Raw genomic sequence first — 15,107 nt, forward strand, 5'->3', positions numbered from 1 at the left:
TCACTCACACTGCCCTCCTGTAACCAGGAGGCCACAGTCAAGATTTTTTTTTTACTTTATTTCATCAACCAAAGGCGGCTCTTTTACTTCTAAATCTCATTTGGGCCTACTTTTCTCCTTTGGCCCCTGCTTCACTTTACCTTTGCCTAATACTAACCCGCCCCCTATTTCGTGTAGTCCCACACCTTCTGCCCAAAACTCCCTCCCACTCTACGTTTTGGCTTCCTTTCAGCAACCACGCCCCCAGACCCAGGGAGAACGGTGCGCACGCGCAGTCCACGCCTTTACCTGGGCGCTCGGGAGTGGGCGGAGTGGGGGAGGGCGGGGGTGGAGCGGTACTTGGCAGTTATCTGGGCGGCGGAGCGCTCACAATGTGGCAGGAGGGAGAAAAGGTGCACTAGGGCCGGCCCCAGAGGCTGCGCATGCGCGCCGCCGCTCCCAGCGGTCGGGATGCCAAGGGGGCGGGCGGAGGGAGGTGTCGGGATCCCGGTTGGGCGGGGGGGCCGGAGAGGGAAGGGGCCGCGGGCGCGCGCGCGCGCGTTCTCGCCGCCGCTCTCCCTCCCTCCCTGCCCCCCTCGCCGCACACACATCCACACGCGCACACCCCCTCCCCTGCCTCCCTCCCCGCGCGCCGCCCGCCCAGCGGGCCCCGCTCGGCCTCGCGCGCTCGGAAGGGAGTCGCGAGACGTCGGAGCGGCGGCCACGTAGCGCTGCGGCGGCCGAGGCCGGGTCTGCGGAGCGGCCCTGAGGACAGACGTTGGGCGGGGGGGAGGGGCCGGCCCGGCCGGCGGTTGTTACTCGAGCGCCGCGGCTACAGGCCCCCCGCCGCAGGATGGACCGCCGAGGCGGCGGTCGGGGCGGCGGAGGCGGAGGCGGCCGGCCCGGGTGAGTAGGGGCCCCTGCCCCCCAAGCACAAGCTACAGTCGCGGCTGCACCCCTTGCAACTGCCCGCCTGGCCGGCCGGGGCTCTGGGCGCCGGGTTAACCCTTCGCCCAGGCAGCTGCGTGCACTAGGCCGGAGCAGCCCCCATCCGGCTGGGAGGCCCGGGGCGCTGCGCCGCGCTTTGGCCGGGGGTGCCCGCTTTTGCCCCTTCGCCCCCTCCCTCCCGGACCCGGGCTCCAGTTTTGCAGAGTCCGCTTGCTCCGAGACCCAAGGGAAGGCTGGAGCTGCATGGGTTAGCGGGCCAAGGGGAGGTTTGCACCGGTCCTCCTGCGAGCATTCTCCTGCCCTGCAGCTGGTGGCTTGCACCCACTGCCTCCCCCGCCCTGCGGTTGCGCCTGAACCTCCAACCCCTGGGAGTATTGTGCCGCCCAAGATAAAATGCATCTAGTGTACAGCCGCCCAACACTCACCCCCAAGGGTAATGCAGACCTTTCTCCACCCCCACCTTCTCCTCCCCTCCAATCAGGTGCTACTTAAGATTCTTAGATGGGAGACACTAAAGGTAGTGGCACCCCCTTTACGTCGGCACATAACATGTTCATTGTCGAAGAATATCTCCTGTAAAAATGATAAATGCCCCTGCCTCACCCTCGAAGTCTGTCTTTACGATTTAAGATCCCATATGCTCTTTGAAGAGGTCCAGTGTTTGATCACATCTAGTACATCCCTCCCCCACAGCGCGCGCGCGCGCACACACACACACACATACACACACACACACACACACACACACACACACACACTTCCTGATTGCTGAGCAGCCCCTGTCATCGCGATCCATTGTCAGGAATGGTTTGTGCCAATCAAAGGAGTGTGCTTTTGCCTTTGGAGAAGGGTGCTTTCCACAACCATGTTCTCAGGATATTCCTGCGTGAGTCTGTCTTTGATTGTCCCCATGTTCAAGCTTCATTATTACACTGTTTCCCTTATTATTCATCTCCCGTGGACCCTCAGTAATACCTGAGTGATGCATTTTCCCAGTTAATTAGATCCATACGATCTGTGGGAATTTTTTTAATTTTGTTTAGCACCTATCGTCAGGGCATAGTAAATAAATAGGGTAATATTTTGGGAAGAATGTGTATTTTTTTCCAGAGATGGTTGGGCCCGTATTGTTCTGGAAATGGCAACTAGTATCCGCTTTGTTGACAACGTGTATGTTTAGGGAATGAAGAGCTGCTGTGGCTGGCTCGTGAGTGTGTGTGCGTGCGCGCGCGTGTGTGTGTATGTGCTGCATGCAGGTGATGTTCCCATGTAAAGCTGATTTGAGGGGGGCGAGCTGCACTGTGATCCTCAGAGCTGGCAGGCAGCTTGGTTGTTTGTATCAGGACTGTGCACATGTATTCAAATAGGTACTATTCTTTAGTATAATTTTGTTTAAAATGTTCACTGCTGAGTTTTAGTAAATCTGGAAATGTCTGCTTCAGTGGTTCTTGACCTTTCTTTGGGGTCATCGAATCCTTTAGGGTCCTCTTCTCAGTGAAATAGACACACATAATTTTGCATGTAATTACAGTCATCATGAAGCTGGTCCTGGGACCTCAGGTTAAGATCTATATTATGCAAAAGTGCAAGGAACCTCAGTTTTGTGTTTTGCTTTTTTTTTTCCTTAGGGATTAGCTTTACTTTGGTCCTGAGCAATAAGCAACAAAGTAGATTATATGTGAATCCTTGTGTTTTATTTGATTACAGTGAGTTAGATATTTTTATCATGTCCCAGTCTTCCTGTAAAAAAGGAGATGTATGTGAGAGTTGCAGAGAAAGTTAAAACTGGAGTCAAAATTTGTTTAAATTTGACCAGTTGATAATGTATGTTCCTTTCACTGTATTTTAAATGTAGCAAATTTCAACAGCAAAGTCAGTGGTCTGTTTTATGATGCCTATCTGGAATCTTTATGTGTTGGTTGAGGTTGATCTGATCTCTTAAAAGAAGGCTTTATCATTCCCATAGTAGAGCACCTGCTCAGTGAAGTTTTTTTCAACTTTATTAAATATGATTTCATGTCTTTATTCAAAGTAATGTTACCATCAGAATCATCCATTTTAAAATTTGTTTTAATGGAAGGATTTTAATTGTAGTTAGGGAGTTCAGTCTCCATGTTTAAAATCTAGAAATAGGGATGAACGTTGCACCATTCTATCGTTAAGCAGGGGGTAACTATCTTCTTCTCTTGTTTAAATCGCTCTGCACCCAGACTTTGCCTTTTGATCATATTTTAGTCAAGAGACATTTATTCTAGCTTGTGATTGTGTTTTGATGGGCAGGACATTAAAGAAGTACAGTCCTCAGCTCTCCAGGAGCTTACAGTTCTGACTATTTTTCGTGTAATCCTTTGAGACATTCATATTTTTTGCATTTTGGGGCTTCTGAGAGGCTAAGGCATTCATGGTATTAACAGCTTTTTGGAAGGCAAGGGAGCCTTGGAATCTTCCACACACCTGAAGAATAGCATTTATTCTAATAATTATGCAGTATACCCTAAGAAGTTTGGAAGCATGCTGAGATTACATATGTTGCATTTTTTTATTATCTAATAAACATGCTTGAAGTGGTTTATATTACAGGTTATATTTTTTGTTCATGTCATGCCTGAAGTTTTACTGTCGGAAATTATTTGCCTATCCTAAAACCAAACTATTTCAGAATTGCAAATATGTCACTTTCCTTTGTCAGCATAGTATAGTGACAGATCATTAAAATCTCGGGACAGGGTGCCTCCTTGGTTTTTAATATTGTAGAACCTCTTCCAACCAGTCACTTACCTAGTTAAACACCCACACACCACAGAGCAGCTGATCATATAACACGTATGGCTGTGAGAAGAGCATTCTCTCTGCCAGATTCAGAGCTTGGAAGCTAGAAAACAATTGCATAGCAGTGGAACACTTCAGGAGTAGTGGTGCCAGCAACTCACTCCTTACTTAATACGAACAGCTTGCTTTAGTTTCTTCAACATTCTTCTTCAGACTCCCTTCCCTTAGGAGGTTTCAGATCTGCAGCTCCTACTCAGGGGAAACAACACCTACTTTCTGCAACTGTGGCCTCCAGATCTGATTCGTGACACCCAGAGCTGTTTCCATTTCTGCTCTGAGTATGGGAAGTAATCTCGTAGTGTGGTAAGAAAATACTTTTCAAGTCTGTAGCAAAAAAGTTGATTAGTAATGCTACTGATGTGATTTTTGTTTTTGCGTGTCTGGAGCCTGTTGAAGAAGTAAACTGTAAAAGTGAACTGTTAAAAAACAAAGCAAAACAATAAAAAAAACCCTTCTCTCAAGGGTTGTAGATAATTTCACCAGAAATGTGAAGATATTCTTGAGTTTCATTTCCCTTGTTCTAAAAAGTCAGTTGAGAGACAGCCAACAGCAACAACAACAACAAAAATAACCTGTGGATCTCTTGTATTTTGAACCATCGCTTTTGGAACTAGTTATCCTAAAGGAGGTGACTGCATTTCCTCACTGGGAATTCTTGGGTCTTGTGCTACGGTTTTAAATATAGTATTTTTCTCAGCTATCGTCATTGTTTCGGACAGTTAGCCCTTGAATTTACTTTGATTGAGGTGAATTGGTGTTGCAGTGAGTGCCTTTAGCTGAAGGAGGGTCAGGGAGATGCTCCTTTGGAGCCAGGCAGAACTCGGTTTGAATCCCAGCTCCACCATGTATTAGCTTTGTGGCATCGGGCAAGTCACCCTGACCAGTCTGGCCTCAGTTTCCTCATCAGCAGAATGAGATTTGTTAGTGAGAATTAGAGGTAATGTATCCAAGCCTCTAGCACAGTTCCTGGCACATGTACATGTAAAGACTCAATAAATGATAGGACACGGGTGATGGGGGAGTATAACTACAGATCTTTTTGGCTTACAAGCTTTAGAAGTCTGGCGCTGCAATCTGCATACTTTCATTTGTGCAGATTTGGGATGAAAAAAATTGCAAATATTTGTCTTGGAGCATACCTAAGTCTTGCAGGTGCAGTGTGGAACTTTGATTTGTTGCTCTCTGGCTGGCTGAACTTGGTGGAGACTAAACTTAGCTCCAAATTCTACAGAGTTACCCACAGGCTGTGCTTGTTTTAAGCCTGTTCAGAGCTTATGGTGGTGAAAGGGGTGTTTTAGGACATTAACTTATCTCAATGAGTTCAGTGTCCAGAGTTGAGTCACATGCAAAGCCTTGTGTAAATTTTCATGGTTAATGCAAGCCATAAAGCGCTCGGTAGAATCAGTGAGGACGTCAGATGCTTATTTTAGTTAACCTGTTTGTTTATATAGCAGTTAGCTTTGATTTTTACACTTACGAACATTTTCTCTTAAAGAATTCCCATTGCTCTTCTAAAGTTTTGATGATAAACTCTTATTAGAGCTATAGGTTTGAGTGCCTTAGGCATTTTTGCTTTGGTTGGAGAAGGAAAGAAAGGTAAGATCTCTTTACCTGTCAAATTTATGAACTGTCCACTTTAGGTGTGTTATCTACAGATTCTGTGTGTAGTTCCTAACCTTGTTTTTTTAAGCCCAAAGGGGCAGTTTTATGATAAACTATGATGTCATTTCCCCCTCTTTTTTAAAACAGTTTAAGAGATTGATTACTTTGAAAAGTAAATGGTTAGAGTTTTATTCAGTGCATAGAACTTTTAAAATAGGATTTCTTGGGTTCTCCAGAATTAAGTTATTCTATCATTTTTTTAAGGATATCATTGTGACAAGTCTGTGAGCCTACAAGAGTTACCTAGAAACTTTTCCGATAAGTACATCAGTAGTGCACCAGGATTTACCTCAAGGGAATCTGCTAATCCTTATTTTCTGTTGTTACTGAGCCATCTCTAGGGGCTTGCCCGTCGGCGGAAGCAGTCACTAGTATTGGACTGCTGATAGAGGTTGGCAAATAATGGTCTTAGCCTCACCTTAGATTTTGCAGAACACTTGAAAGAACTTCATCTTGGCCAGAATGTTAAATGATAACAGCACTCACGCTTTGTGAGCCCAGACTAACTAAACAAATAAAATTTAGATGATTGAGTTAAATATTTTTTTCTCAACTGTAATACATTTTGTAAGTAAACTTTTTCTTGGGAGGTGGTTGCTATTCTCTTTATTATTTTTTTCTGGTTTGCTAAAACCAGTCAATCAGTGTGTGGTGAGAAGGGATTGTTGGAAGAGAACAGACATCGAAAGGATGCGAAGAATGACTGCGTAGCCTGATTTTTTGGTCTTTACTGTGCATGTAGCATCAGAGGGTTATGACTCTTAGCTGGATTTCACAGAGATATACAGCACTGGGTGATTCCTTTTGTCTTTGATGCTAGTGAAGAATATAGTCTTTAGCATATTTACGCTTTGGAATTTCGGTTCAGTTTTTGGGATTCAATGGAACATAACTTTAAAAAAGTTTTTTTTTTTTTAAATTAGGGAATATTGGGCGTGTTTCTCCAGGGCCCATCAGCTCCAAGTCATTGTCCTTCAGTCTAATTGTGGAGGGTGCAGCTCAGCTCCAAGTCCAGTTGCCATTTTCAATTTTTAGTTGCAGGGGGCACAGCCCGCCATCTCATGCGGGAATCGAACTGGCAACCTTGTTGTTGAGAGCTCACACTCTAACCAACTGAGCCATCCAGCTGCTGCAGCTGGAACATAACTTCTTAATTACACTGTGTGACTTACAAAATGAGATTTAAAACTAGGCCCTTATGAATTGTTTTCACCCTTTTGAATATACCATTTTAATATATCTAAAATAGTACCAGTGGCCTGTGAACATTGAAACATATGGTAAAGTGTGGGGGTTTTTTGTTTTGAGGGGTGTTTGTGATTTCAGTTATATGGATAAATCTGTATTTTCCCCCAATTCCTCTTAAGACTGTGACCCAGATGCCCAGTGATGTTTCCTGTATTAACGTACTCTTAGAGCTGGAGTTTGAGGTTAAAGGTCCTCGTAGAGAACCCTACAGTCCCTTCCTTCCTTCCTTCCTTTTCATACAAATTCATTTAAATTAATTCTGTGGAAGTTTGGGGAAAAAAACTAAATGTCCATCAGTATAGAATTGGTTAAATAAATTAGGGTATATTCATGAAATGAACAAATTTTACATAGCTGCAAAAAAGAATGAGTAAACTTTATATATAGTTATGGAAAATTTCTAAGCTATATTGTTAATGAAAATAACAGGAATATAATGTGTTACTGTTTGTATAAAAGCTTGGATGGGAGAGTGATTATGTTTGGGGATTTTCCTCATATCATAAAATAACTCTAAGATATGAATCATCAATGTCATAAGGAACTAATAATATTGGTTGTCAGTCGAGGGAGTGAACTGGATGAGTGAAGGAACTGAGTTCGAGGGAAATGCTTCACTGGATTATTTTTTAGAGTAAAATTTTAATGAAAGTAGACAGTAACAGAAAAGTAGGGGAAGCATAGGTGTACCCAGAAAAATCACAGCCTTTTCTCTGTGTAATCAGCAGATTACACAGATTATTTCTAGAACAAAAAACAGGTTAACATCCCAGAGGCCTTTCCTGTCCTCTGCCGGTTAACGCTCTCCCAAAGTTGCCACTATTCTGAGTTCTGTCATCATAGATTAGTTTTGCTTGTTTTTTCCAGCTTCATGTAAGTGGAATACAGTATGTACTCATTTGTGTATGATTTCCTTATCTCAAAATTATGTTTGTAAGATTTACCCATATTGTTGTGTGAGCAATAGTTTATTCTCATATACTGTTCCATTGTATGCATATAATTTATTTGTCCATTCTACCACTGATGGACGTTTGGGTTGTTTCTGGTTTTGGCTAGCATGAGTAATGCTGCTCTATTCACTGTATACTTTTCTGTTCTTAACATTTTTGGTCCATGTGAGTGTATACCTATTAAATAGTTTTTTCATTTTAAATGTATCCCCCGACTGATCCATAGGAACACCGTAATGTCATATTTTAAATTAAATATTAAGATATTTAATGGGGCACAATAGTTTCAAACTATTTCTTTGTTACATTCTCAAAAACCTGGCTTGAATTTTCACAATATTAAGAGAGTTCCCAAGCCAACCTAACAGAAAACCCTGTATTCTTTTATCCTGAAATAGAGGGGTTAAGTATGGTAGAAAATGTCTTAAAAATAATTACAACTTTTGAAAGATTTGTTTCTGTAACTATTTATTTTACTATATCATTTCATGATATTGAAATCACAATCCTTCCTGTATTGCTAATTATTAAAATATTTTTTATTTAATATAATTTTTATAACTGCTATATATTTAAACTTTTTGGAAACCCAAGGTTTTAAACAAATAGCAACATGAAAAACTTACTTAAATATAGTTTACCTTGTTTTGAATATTTAGAAATTTGGTAGACCCGTCAACCAGTTGGTTGGTGGCATGCAATTGTATATACTCCATGCACTTTAATAACTGCTGAAGCATAATTTCTATTAAAAACTGAATTTGATCAATTTTTTTTGTTTTAATGGCAGTAATGCCATTTTCCCCTCCTTTTTGCCCAAACATGAAAATCATGATTAAAGTTTATACCTGTGAAGCAGTGGTTTTCACCCAAGAGTGATTTTGCCTCCGAGGGACATTTGGCCATGTCTGGACTCATCTTTGTCACGAGCATGGCTGGGGGTGTGCTGTTGGCATCTCGTGAGTAGAGGCCAGGTATGCTGCTCGATATCCGACAGTACACAGGACAGCCCCCCATAACAAAGAATTATCTGGTCTAAAATGTCAACTATGCTGAGTTTGAGAAACCCTGCTGTGAAGTAACTAGTCACTAAGCTGAGGCTACTAGGCAAATAGCAATTTTAGCGCTGACCTTGTTAGATTTAGCATATGAAACTCACTTACTTTAGCGAGTTTAGAGAAGAAATAAGCTAGGTAATTTTAAAATAGTAAGAGGGTTTTAAATGTGAAGACTGATTTTAGTATAAGTTTTAGTGGACCAATCATCTTTTTGATAGGCTGTTTATAGTCTCCTAGTGGGTAAAGCCAGATTATCTTGGAATATAGCTATTATCTAAAAGGTTATTCACAAAGAGAAAAAGTCTTTACATCTATTACATAGCAAAGACTTTTAGAGGTACAATTTTTTTCAAAAGCAGAGACATTTTTACTTTTATTATCCTAATGTATATCTTGCTGTCTTCTAAAAGAAAATATTGGCTGTTTGACATAAAATATATTTAAATCTTGTATAATATGGTAACTTAAAAAAACTTTATATTGCTAAGTAAGAAAATGTTTAGCTTAAATTTGGAAAATACATACATAGTAGAAAAATGATCTAATTTCAAATGATAGTTTTTTCCTGTGGGGTTGTGGTAAAGAATATTTACACTTCTGCATCTATCCTAACTTGTCAGGTATTATAACAAAATCCAAAAGATAGTTTGTTCTGCCTTCCAGTCCCTCTTCAACCTTTTCATCACCTCAAATTGAAAGTTAGGTTTTTGCTTTTCTTTAAAAATGATTTATGTCTGTAAGGCCAGGTGCTGCACTGAGCGCTAAAAGACATGTCCGCAGGTGCCAACTGTTGCAGGGTGGGACTGTTCTAAATCTAGAACTGTTGTTTATTTAATTCCCTATATAGCACTATTTCTCAAACTTTTTGACCATGATCCACAGTAAGAAGCAGTGCATGTGTGCCCACGTGTATTCACTCATATTCACACTCTCACCACATCTGAAACAAAAGCTTCATGAAACAGCACTTCCTTACTATGTGAGGCAGTCTGTTATTTTTTGTTCTATTCCATTTCATTTTTAAAAAGTGGGTTGGGACAGGCAGCTTGAAAATCACTGACCTGTACAGTGCTTCACAAAATGTATTTTCTTGAAGTAGATGAAATGGGGGTACGCAGGAGAGAGAAAATCTATGCTTAGAAGTATGAGTTTCAAATAGAAGGCTAAGAAATGTGGCATTAAGAAAATCCTTATATTTATGACCTTACTTGCTTCATAGAGAGGGATAATTCTTAAAGACCTAAAACTCGGGAAGGGTTTTATGGTCAGCTCCTTGTTTTGCCTAGCATTTAAGCTGTGGTCTTCCAAGAGGCAGTACACCTGCTACTGCTAGTACACACACCACCTGCCTGTTGATTCATTAAGTTAGGCAGAACTGAGAAGATTATAGAGAGTTCTTAAACGCTATAGTATAACTTCCTTTAACACAAAGCCTGGTTCAAACAATAGTTTACTTGTGTAGAGAGGTTACAGAATAAAAATACAGCAAGAACTCAGTAGGGAATGTTTAGTTCTGTGTGAACTGAATCAGACTCTGGCTTGGACTATATTTCAGAGACGGCCCTATCAGAAAAGCAGTCATCAGAACCTGGTTCTCCACCAGGTCAAAATTTAAAAGTTGCTTTGTTGGAGTTTTCTTTCATTTCTGTACCCAAAGTTATATATCCTGTGTGCATGCCTATATTTTATTTATGTAAGCTTTTACATAGCATTTACCACTTAAATCCTATGTAACCCTTTGAGGTACATATTATTACCCCCATTTTGCCAACAGGGAAATTGAGACAAAGTGAGGTTATGTAACTTGCCAAGCTGAGGATGTACTTTTCTTGACATTGAGATTTTTAAAGCAAATACCCATTAAATCATTTTGCTAATTGAAAAATTCATTTCAAAAAACAGAATTTAAAATCCATAAATATTTCTGGCTTTTAGAAACCAGAAACTGAGTAAGTCACTTGTTTGAATTTTTAAATTAATGTGCAATAAAATTGACATCTTGGTGTGCATACAGTTCTGTGAACATCAGTACATGTGTTGATTCCTGTAACCACCACTACAATCAGGATACAGAACTGTTCCATCACCCAAACAAACTCCCTCCATAATCCCTTTGCATTCATACTCTCCCCCACCCTCCACCACTGGCAACCACTGATCGGGGTCCATCGCTATACTTTTGTCTTTTGGAGACTGTTCTGTAAATGGCATCATGCAGTATGTAACCTTTTGAGACTGGCTTCTTTTACTCAGCATGATGCCTTTGAGATTCAGCCAAATTTTTGTGTGTATCAGCAGTTTGTTCCTTTTTATTGACAAGTAATATTCCAGTATATGCCTGTACCACAAATTTATCCACTCACCAGTTGAAGAACATTTGAATTGTTTCCCATTTTGGGTGATTATAAACAGAGTGAGTGTACTCTTTTGCATCACCACCAGAAACATACGAAAGTTCCAGTTGTTCTGGATCTTTGTCAGCACTTGATATTGTCAGTATGTTACTTTAGTCATTCTAATAGGTAAATAGGAATAATTCATTTTGAGCTTTATGACCAAAATATGAGTGACAGGCCCAGCTCTGCCATTGATTTAGCTGTTGACCTTAGAGGAGCCATTTAACTTCTCTGAGCTTCTTGTTTCCTCATTTCTCAGTTTCCTCATCTCTCATATGATAGAGTATATTGAATGTAAGTTCTCTTGCAGCCCCCAAATTCTTTGAAGGGGAAAGATATCCTTGGCAAGAGGACACGTTTGTGTTTGCTTGTAGAAAAAAACTCTATTGACTGATCTCAGCTAAAGTACAAACATTGTAAGCAGTGTGTATATGTGTGTATATATATATATATATATATATATATAGAGAGAGAGAGAGAGAGAGAGAGAGAGAGAATCCATATGGAATAACTTGATATTTATAACTATAATTTATCCTTTGGAGCTAAACATAGTAATACTGTGGTAGTATGTGTCATATCTATATGCTAAAATTATATAGCTAATGTTGCAGTTAACATTGACAACCTGTAGTCTGGCTAATATCTGATGTTTTTATAATATTTCTTAGCTTTCTGGGGTTATCATTTACAGTAAGTTTAATAACAAATATTTTGCCATTTTCTGTCATGAATAGGGGACACTTTTAAAAAAAATGACATGTTTAGGTACTTTGTCCTTAATGTCTATATTTGCATGTGAGATAAATTGCTTCTATAATAGCATTAAAAATAATAGCTTTTATTATTCTCTAAAATAATTATGCTTATTTAAAACTGAAAACTAGAGAAAGATATAAATAAAAAAATTAAAAAATGTCCTTCTTCACCCATACCCCACCGTATCCCGAGATAGCTCCCAATGTGAGTATATATGAGGTATGACAATTAAGTTCTATATGAGGTATGACAATTAAGTTCGCGAACTTGTTGCAACGATGTTGCTAACCTTTTTTTGATACCAGAGGGATTATTGATTATGCATTTGTACCAACTGTACAAACAGTTAACCAAGTTGACTATTTGGAAGTGCTGAAAAGGCTGCATGAAAAAGTTAGACGACCTGAACTTTTCAGCAACAATTCATGGCTCTTGCATCACGACAATGCACCAGCTCACAGGGCACTGTCTGTGGGGGAGTTTTTAGCTAGGAAACAAATAACTATATTGGAACATCCTCCTTACTCCCTGATCTGGCCCCCAAAGACTTACTTCTGAAGATAAAGGAAATATTGAAAGGAAGACATTTTGATGACATTCAGGACATCAAGGGTAATATGATGACAGCTTTGATGGCCATTCCAGAAAAAGAGTTCCAGAAAGCTGGCGTCAGTGTGTAGCTTCCCAAGGGGAGTACTTTGAAGGTGACTGTAGTAATATTCAGCAATGAGGTATGCAGCCCTTTTTCTAGGATGAGTTTGCAAACTTAATGGTCCGACCTCATACGATGTTTCCCCCAAAATAAGACCGGGTCTTATATTAATTTTTGCTCCAAAAGACATATCAGGGCTTATGTTCAGGGGATGTCATCCTGAAAAGTCATGCTGGGCTTATTTTCCGGTGAGGTCTGATTTTCGGGGAAACACAGTATATGCATACATGCGAGTGAGTATACACGGTCTTACATTATACGATTGCATGATCCCATTCCCACGTGTTCTTCAGTCTTTTTTTTCAATGTGGACATATTTCTTTGTTAGTTCGTATAAATTTATATCATAATTTAGATGGCTATGTAGTATGTCAATGTCTATACTTATTATGTTTCAAGTTTTTGTAATAAGTAGTGCTAGATAGTAATCTCTGTAAGGAATTGGGAGAAAAAGGCAATAATTATATTTGTTTTTGGCATATAAAAATGAAAATGTTGCTTGCTTTCAACAAAAATGAACGTAAAGGTATTTTAATTAAGAAGTGGATGCCAATTATTCTAAAAATATACCAATTAATAAATAAATACTATAATGAATACCCTGTATACACATCTTTTTCTATTTATGGCATTATCTTCTAATGGTGAATTCTGGGTCCAAAAATAAGCACACTTCACACTTAGGAAAATAGTGCTGAACTGCTCTAAGGAAGGTCCTTCCGTATTCACATAGCATTATGAGCTATAGTTGGCCATGCCATTTAATGTCAGAAGTCAGTCAGGTTATCTTGGCATTAGCCAGTTTGGAATTTAAGCCATAAAACATATCTACACATGTTTGTACCTGGATCCTGCTGAAAAAAAACCCAGCCTGTTTGCTAATTGATAGTCTTTACCAAGTAAATCTGAGACTGTTTAAAAACTTCAAAGCTTAAACAGTTTTTAAAACTTCAGTTTTGAGAAAAATAGACTGATAAAGCAACCTGGTTTTTTAATTCAAAGAAAATCTTTTAATTAAAGTGATTATAACTCAATTTGTGGTATCCCAATAATTTCTCCTTTTTAGGTTTTTAAATAAATTTAAAAATTTGAGATACTTTTAGATTTATAGAAAAGTTGCAAAGAGAGTACCTTTGTACCCCTCATGTGGTTCCCCTTGTTGTTAAAGTCTGACATAACCATGTGAAAGCCTTACATAAACTAAAAGCAACATTGGTATATTACTGTTAACCCAGATTTGATTCAAATTTCACTAGTTTTTCAACTAATATTTTTTCTATTTGGAAACATCTTAAATCAAGCTTTTAAACTCTACACTTGAATAAGTTTGAATATCTGCTCATAGATAAATTTTAGTCATACATATGTATGTACCATATATAACGCACCTTGAGCTCTGTATTTGTTTAAACAAAGTTACCTTTGACATCAATACCTTTGAAAGTTATCTTTTGACATTCACAGACAGTTCTGCCCAAGGCCATTTTAGGGTAGCGTTGAAGATATTTGTCTCTACCCTTTTTTGTAGTCTTTGCAGAAACATGATTTGTAACATCAGTGAGTGTAGCTCTTGCACAGTGGTACCCTTTTCAGTACAGTTACAAGTCCCTATCTCCAGGAGCACATGGAAAGTAGCTACCTTTTGTTTACTAGGATAGTAACTTGTCTGTTAATTGAAAGTAATAGTCAAGGGCAGCCGGTTGGCTCAGTTGGTTAGAGCACAGTGCTCATAACACCAAGGTCGCCGGTTTGATTCCCATGTGGGCCAGTGAGCTGCGCCCTCCACAACTAGATTGAAAAAACAAAAACAAAAACGACTTGACTTGGAGCTGATGGGTCCTGGAAAAAAACACACTACACTGTTCCCCAATAAAAAAAAAAAAAAGTAATAGTCAAGAGTCTTCTATGCTGGATGGTTTCTCTATAATATCTTGCTCTGAGAGAATTTAAGTATTAAGTGGTTCTTGAAGAAGAAAAAGGCCAAGATTTATTTTATAATTGTCTTGGGGTGGTGGTGGTGTTCTAGGTAGAAGGAAAGTGACATAATCAAAGGTTCAGAGGTGGAAGAAATCAAGGTGCGTTTGAGAAATAGCGTGAGGCTGTTTGGTGGGAGGGAAGGACTTTGGGAGCCAAGACTGAAAAGTCAGTTGGGCTCAGACGGTGAAGGGCTTTTGAATGCTTCGCTGAGGAATTGTGCTTTATTCCAAGGCAGTAGAAACCAATAAAGAGTTATGTAGCTAGGGAGTTACATGATCCTAATTCTTTAGGAAAATGTAGTTTAGAAAATCTCTGTCGTTTGAAAAGCTGTTATAATCTGTGTATGAAGTGATTAGGGCCTGAACTGGGAAGTTATGTTAGCAGTTGGAACAGGGCGATTTTTAAAAGTAGGACTTGTTGGTTCTTTAGATAGTGAGTGGAGTAAGGTAGAAAAAATAGCCAAAATTGAACATGAGGTTTGGAGCCCCAGTCAGAGACTAGCTGCTTCATTTGGATCTTCCACAAACTTGACCATAAAACAAGAACTTAAAATGATAGCATCTTAGAACTGAGGAAAAGTATGTAG

At 39.8% G+C, this 15,107-nt stretch overlaps 1 protein-coding gene across 2 annotated transcripts in view; it reads left to right on the forward strand.

Annotated features, from left to right (window-relative positions):
* Positions 1–702: 702 nt before the first annotated feature.
* The window catches only part of ZNF652 (zinc finger protein 652), a 53,973-nt gene continuing 39,568 nt past the window's right edge, over positions 703–15,107 (forward strand). The window contains exon 1 of one of the 2 annotated variants that reach the window (XM_033089895.1): positions 703–885. The gene's annotated coding sequence lies outside the window, so the exon portion shown is untranslated. Of the gene's footprint in view, positions 886–1,677; positions 1,814–15,107 lie in introns of those variants that run through there. The other variant, XM_033089896.1, reaches the window with a different exon arrangement.

The sequence above is a fragment of the Rhinolophus ferrumequinum genome, chromosome 21, assembly GCF_004115265.2.
Source record: "Rhinolophus ferrumequinum isolate MPI-CBG mRhiFer1 chromosome 21, mRhiFer1_v1.p, whole genome shotgun sequence".
Lineage (NCBI taxonomy): Eukaryota > Metazoa > Chordata > Mammalia > Chiroptera > Rhinolophidae > Rhinolophus > Rhinolophus ferrumequinum.